The sequence below is a fragment of the Dendrobium catenatum genome, unplaced genomic scaffold, assembly GCF_001605985.2.
Source record: "Dendrobium catenatum unplaced genomic scaffold, ASM160598v2 fragScaff_scaffold_621, whole genome shotgun sequence".
NCBI lineage: Eukaryota > Viridiplantae > Streptophyta > Magnoliopsida > Asparagales > Orchidaceae > Dendrobium > Dendrobium catenatum.
Window position 1 is genome coordinate 10,909,563 of NW_021319083.1, and position 7,216 is coordinate 10,916,778.

Consider the following 7,216-nt stretch of genomic DNA (forward strand, 5'->3'; position numbering starts at 1 on the left):
ATTTACCATGCAATCGGACAACCCAACCCGGTCCGGACGCAATAAATTAAGTTTTACTAAAAATAAAACTGTGAATATCTAGGGTTTAGGATTATTTTTGCCATCTAAAATAGGATTTCTTCTCAAAGGAAAGTTGAGAAAAGAAAAGAGAAAAAGAGGCTCTGAATATGAAAATCATTTTGGAGGACGTCAAATTCTCTGAGGAGATGGAAGACATTACACAAAACATCCAGTAAGACTTACTATAGCGAACAATGGGAGATAAGTTGATGATGTTATTAGAAAATTTAAAACTTCAAAGAGGTTTTACTATTTTTTATTCGAAAATTTAGAGTTTTTAATGGTTTATAGCGTATCGTTCAAACCTTTTTTGCTCCTCATAAGTTCTATTTCTCTGCACAAGCTTAGATTCAAGTTTGGATTTTGTGTAAAAGTTCAGATAAAAATATAATTTGTTGTGTATTATTGTTGTGTACGAGTACTTTTGCTATGTATTATTATCGTATACCTCTCTGTACTACGTATGTGTGCCGCTACTGTGTATCATTGTCTACCGCTGCTGTGTACCAACTGTATATCACTGTGACTTTTGTTTACAACCATGTTAATATCAGTATGATTTAATACCTTTCTCATGTGCACATGGTGTTTCTAATTATGAGAACGAAGCATACGATATGTATTATCATTATGCTCATAATGTTGATTTTAGTGTTCCCAAAGAACATTGCAGTTACTGGCATAATTCAAGAAAAATAAGATCCAAGGGCTTTGTATGTTCGAAAGCTGAATTTAAGAAAGGTATTTACTTAAATTCCCAGTCCAAATATCAAAAATCAAATACTAGAACGGGGTGTCCCACTATGATTAGATTTTTAGTGGATGGAGATGGAGTTTGGATGGTGCAAACATGTATAGAGAGCCATGACCACGAATTAGCTAGGTCGAAAGATCGACATCTACTTAGATCATGTAGGAATATTAGTGATGAGAAATCATCAGTTCTTAAATCAATTACAGAAGCCGGAATAAGAATCGTTGATCCATTTACCTACTTACCTGATAAAGTTGGAGGTTTAGAAAATGTTATATTATCTAAGAGGGATAATATAACTACATACACAGAGAGAAAAGATCAAAGATTGAGTATGGGGACATCAAATCCCTAATTCAACTATTTAAAGATAGATTAGCTGATGACAACATGTTTGCATAGGACGTCCAAACTGTTTTGATTAAAATATATATATATTGTTTTGAAAAAGTATTAATTTTCTTTGGGAATATTAAATTTTGAATTTTGAAATTGAAGACGTCATTATGAACAATATATCGCCTCGAAAGACGATCATATCGTTCCCTAATGGGTTCAAATTTCAGAATTCTAATTTTATATGGATTATCGTAGTCAAACTCAAAGGGAAAATCACATTTGACCCCGGAGGATCAAAATGGAATTTAATCAATTGTTTGACTATTCTAATTTGGATAAAATGATGATTAATTTTATATTCAAAATCAGGATAATAGAATGATATATCTCTCCAAAGAAAGAGGATATCACTTATTATCAATCATTTGGATATAACGATAATGATCGCTGTATTTATTTTTTCCAAAGAGAATTAATTAAAGGTTTTGAAAAATTAATTTTGAAAATCAATTCTGAGTTTCTAAATCCCCTACGAGCGCAAGCTCTCGTAGTTAATTACATCGTAGGAAATCAAAATTTCCTACGAAAACTCTCGATTAAAATAGCGGTAGAAATTTCATTTAAGATTTTCAAAAAAAAATCGATATCAAAGGAGAGAAATGGTAGGAATTTTCAAATGGGATTGGTTCAATGTTGAACACTTATTTTCAGGAGTCAAAGGAGGAGAAGTAGGAGGTGCTTTGAGATTTTGAATTATTTCAGAAACACCTCAGTCTATCCTAAGTATTTGGCTTGAATTTGATTGAAATGGATATTTAATTTGAGTGATCAATTTTATTAGAAATTTGGGATTAGATTCCCGGAGGTTGAGGTCTTAATTATAGCTCGAGCTATCCTCAGAACCTAAGTCTAAGTTGGGTACTAAAAAGTGACCCGAACCTAGCTAATGCAGTGCAAATCTGGACTTACCCCGGCCTGGATTGGGGAGCCAGCTAACCACCTAATCGATTTAAAATAAATGAATCCGGTCTTTTATGAAAGAGTGGTAGGGACGTTTTATTTAAAGTTTTGGAGAGTTGGGGCCGACATCTAGAGATTTTTCTAATTATCCCCTTTGACTTATGCTAGGTGCAAAATGCTAAGAACTAATGCGTTTAAAATTTTGACTCTTTTAAATCTGTTTTTAATGCAATGCATGCTAGTTAACAACTCCAAATCAAATATGCTTGAAAGTTAAAAAACAGGCTTAGAAAATAATTTTTTAGAAGACTGGACTTCCCTAGGTCCGGCACCTCGTCCTCATAGGTCAGACTATCCGAACTCTACCCGCAGACGGGGAAGGGTCTAAAGCAAGGAGAGAAGAAGTGCAGAAATATGCATGCGACCCCGGGGTCGATCCCCGGCTAATTCCCTAAATTCGTTATCTTTCTATGTTGTTCAGACTCGCTAAAATCTTAAACTTTAAAGTTATGAGTATAAAAATTTTCACACCCTCACGAGTCTCACGAGTCCAGGCAAAAAATAAAAGCGGCACACAAACGCCAAAAAAACTACGAAAAGTAGGTAATTCTATACGCAATCGCATCAAACATCAATCAAATTAATTAAATTAATATTCAAATTAAAAGTCCATAGGCAAAGTTGCCTTGCTTATTACAAACCAGGTCTGCAGAAAATAAAGTGGCCGAGCACCACTAACAACAACCCGGGTTCTAAACCTAGGACTAGAGTGAATTTGAGATTTGGGAATCTTCTCGTCGCCCATTTCTTCGTCTTCTCACGAACATCTTGATTCGTCGGTTCTGGATATCCAAATGAAAAGAAACTCCCCCTTGAACGGGGTGTTATCTTTCATCTTTGGATATTTGAAGAACATCCAAACTTGATCTTTCAAATGGACGAAAACTCTCCCCTTTAGGGATGTATTCTCCTCTTTGGAATTCAAGTTGGATCTAAACATCCCAACTCAAATCACTTTAAATACAACTCAAATTATATCAAATTATATTAAGCAAAATTGAAAAATCTAGACTCGATCCTGCAGAGTTATCCTAATAACCAGCAGTTATATAAATAATTCCAAGCAGTTAATATTTAGTCTCAAACAGATATGATCAATCCCAAGCAGTTAATATTTGAAATTTAAAATGCTCAATTACTCACAACACATAGTGCAGAAAAATAAGTAAACAAACACATCAATTCTAAACTAGCGACCAACATGCAATGAAAGCTCGAAAATCCGGCACACAGCAGAAAAGTAAACACCGGCCTAGCCTAGAACTAGAGTTGGTTGTTCTAGCAAACCATCTAAAGTGTGTGTGGTAGGCCGTGTGGTTTGGATATGTCCTATGGAGGGCATATTGTTAAAGTCGTTTGTATTTTCGGTTGGTTGAAAGGCTTAAGGGAAGATTTAAATTTGAGCTCAAAATATTAATGATTTAAGATTGATTTTAACTGTTGGTTGATTGCAAATTTTAAGGTTGAATAAACATTTCTGGATTTTTAAAGTGATTTTCGAGTTTTGGGAATCTTCTATATTATTCTAATCATTTAATCAAGGGGTCAAAAATTGACTTTTCAATTAAGAGAGTTTTCTATAAAGTTAGTATTTTATTAAAATACTAGACCTTAATACGATCAGTTAGACTGTAAGTATGCTAAAATTGGATTTTTCTACAATTAGTTATGAAGGTTTGAAGATTTGACCTAATTTGACCTAGGTTTGACCAATTTGTTGACTTTTTGTACTTAATGATTTTCTGGAATTTTAATATTTTTAGTAAATATTAGACATTATTATGAGTTGAATGCAAGTGAGTTTGGTCAATTTGGCGTTTTCTAGAGTTAGTTATGATTTTTCAAAGTTTGATGTATTTATTGAATTTTTAAAATTGTTTAATTAGAAGGATTTTCTTGATTTTGCTCCAAATGAATTCCAAACTCCTTGAAATCAACTCCAAAGGTCAGGAATGACCCAAGAAGAGATTCCCAAGTGTTTGAAAAAATTTTGGAATTTTTAATTATTATTAATTATTTATTTTAATTAAATATTAGTTTTCAATTAAAATTAAACTAAGGTTTGATTTGATGTCTGATCAAGGGGGTTTTAATTTTCATTGATTAAGGTCATGATTCTAGTGAGTTAGAGGTCTTGTTTGAATTTTTTGGATTTAAATTTAATTTATTGTAATTTTTGGAAATTTTAAAGTCCTTAATGAGACTGATTTTGATTTGCTTAATTTTCTAAGTTAATGACCTCCACATTGGATGAAATTGGAACATAAGGTGTAAAATGTCACTATGTTTATTGTTCTTAAGTTTCATCCCTAGTGGATGTGTGTACAATGCCCTAGAAATTTTCTAAAATTTCTAGACATTTTCTTAAATATTTTCCCTAGGTGTCTCTACTGTTCAAATTGGTTTGAAATTCGGTTTGTCTAACCCTGGCATACATGAATCCACACCACAGAAATTTCACAGCAAAACACTGAGAACCTAAAGAGTTATGAATTTTCAAAATTTAGGGTCCAAAATGGACCCTTTAGCTTGAAAATTCACATCATAGAAATCCATTGGGTATCTGACCCTAGAAAAAACAGTAAACATGCCTAAGATACTCAATAATATTCCACCAAAAGTTGGACTTCATTTAAGCATTGTATTGTGAGAAAATTTCAAAACACATAATTCAAACAAATGCAAATAACTCACAATATTGATTTTAATTTTAGTAAATACTACATAGAATTATCTTTCCAACGAGCCCAAGATTTTGAAATATTCGATTTTCTATAAATTTAATTTTAATGTCTCTACTGTTCAATTTGGTGAAATATTCAATTTAATGTCTCTACTGTTCAATTTGGTGAAATATTCAATTTTCTATAAATTTTGAAAGATTTGGCATTTTTTTATTTTTTTATAAATTTTGATTGGTGCCGGATCGGCGGCGCCCAATAGGATTGCGCCATGTGGCGGGCTGGGCCCGCCAGGGGGGGGGGCGGGCCCCGCCACTTAACCACGTCGGACGGCTATATCAGCCGTCCGATCAACCGCATATAGGATGGACGGTCCAGATTTTGCCACGACATCACCCGCGGTTTGAAACGGTGCGTGTTCGAATCCAAGGGAAGACGCCGTGTTCAGGGAGAGGCCACGTGTCCGTTTCTGGGCCATCCGATCAAGCTAAAGGCGCGATCGGACGGTTCTGGTTGAACTAGAGTTGGAAATTTTTAAATGCCCATAACTTTCAAAATACTCAACGAAATTGCATGAAATTTGAACTGTAGCTAGAGGGAAACACAATCTAATAATGCCTGAAGTTTGGAGGCTCCATGCATTGTAGATTTGCTACAGTTTCAAATTGAAATGTAAACTTCAAATGGGAATAACTTACAATACAACCGTCGGATTTTTGTGTTCTTGGGCTTTTTGGAAAGTTGCTAAGATCCTCTTCAACTTTTTAGAAGACTTAAGGAGCTGGATCTTGCTGGATTGGAAGTTAATTTGGAATTTCCTGATTCTCTCTCTAAACTTCTCTCTCTTCACCAAACAAGGCTTTGGAGGCTAGATTTTCATGGGGGAAGGCTTGGAGAAGATTTTTGAGGGTTTTGGAGGCTTAGATAGCTCTTGGATCATGTGGATTGAGTCAAAGATGGCTTAAAGCTCAAAATTACTTCCTTAATATATTTTTTTCCTAATCAAGCCATTTTGATGCATTTGGATGGTTGAGATTCAATGGATGAGCTCTTAGATGGTTGCCAAGTGCCCGTGAAATTAATGGGAGCAGGGAATCAAAGGACATGCCATGATGAAATATGTCCTTTGTCCTTATGCAAGCATATAGAATTGATAAGGATCATTAGATCTTCATCCAAGGGTTATGATGAGTTCTAGAAATCTTCTAGAGGATGTCTTAACAGCTGGAAGGGTTTAGATTAGGGAGGATTAATTTTAAGGGTTTAATTAAGGCTCTTAAGGGGCTCATTTGACCACCCATTGACTGTTTGACCAGTCAATGGGTCAAGGGGTGCTGAGGTGGCAGGTGAGAAGTATTTTGGAATTGTTGAAATTATTTAATATGGAATGGGCTAGCTTGGGTCAAGCCCATTTGAGGATTTAAGCCTCTTTCATAGCCTTGTTGACCATGTTGACCAGTCAACTGGTCAACAAAAGGTGAGGTGGCAGCCAAGGTCATTTAGGGGATTGATAAAAAAACCTAGAGAGGGTTTGACAAAGATCTCGGTGCATTTGGGATTTAATTCAAAGTGGAAGGGCTTATGGGTTGATTTGGTCAAACTAAGTTGACTGGGTCAACCAGGTTGAACCAAAGTGTGAGTCTAGTCTAGACAGGTTTGATACAGTATTTGAAGTCTGGTAGAGGTGGTTCCAGGGTTTAAATGGGTCATTTGGGTCAAAATACCCGTTTGGACCCTTAAAGGGCCTCTTGGGTCAAACTTGTTGACTTGGTCAACGAGGTCGACCCAGGGGTTAGGGATGGGTCCGACAGGTTTGAAATGACATTTGAAACTTGCTGGAAGTGGTTGCGTTCAATTCGGAGTTCATCTGGTTTGAAATCCCTATTTGAACCCCAAAGGGGTATTTTGGTCATTTTGACCCCTGGTCAACTAGGGGTCAAAATAGGTTTAAAAAAATACAGTTTAATATTCAATGAATCATAATCAAGGGTATGGAGGTGATTATAGGCTTTGGAGAAAGCTCTAAGATCAAAATCTTCTTAATGGCAAGTCCAGTGGCATGAGCTGTAAATATTTGAAGGTTTTACAACCTTTGGATTTTGATTTAGATTCTAGGGTTAGAGACCTTAAAATGAGCTCAAATTTGGAGGGTAGCCTCTAGAGACATGTCCCATCAGTATGCAACTGACAGACCCTGAATCAGAGGTCATTTGATTGGGTTTTGAAGTGTTTGAAAATTCACTGGAAAAGGCTTTAGGACAAGGCTTCTGGGCTTTGGATTTGAGTCTGGATTTTGGAATTGATCTGGATTTTGAGTTTGATTGATTAAGTTTGAGTATCCAAATCATCTATAATCATTTGG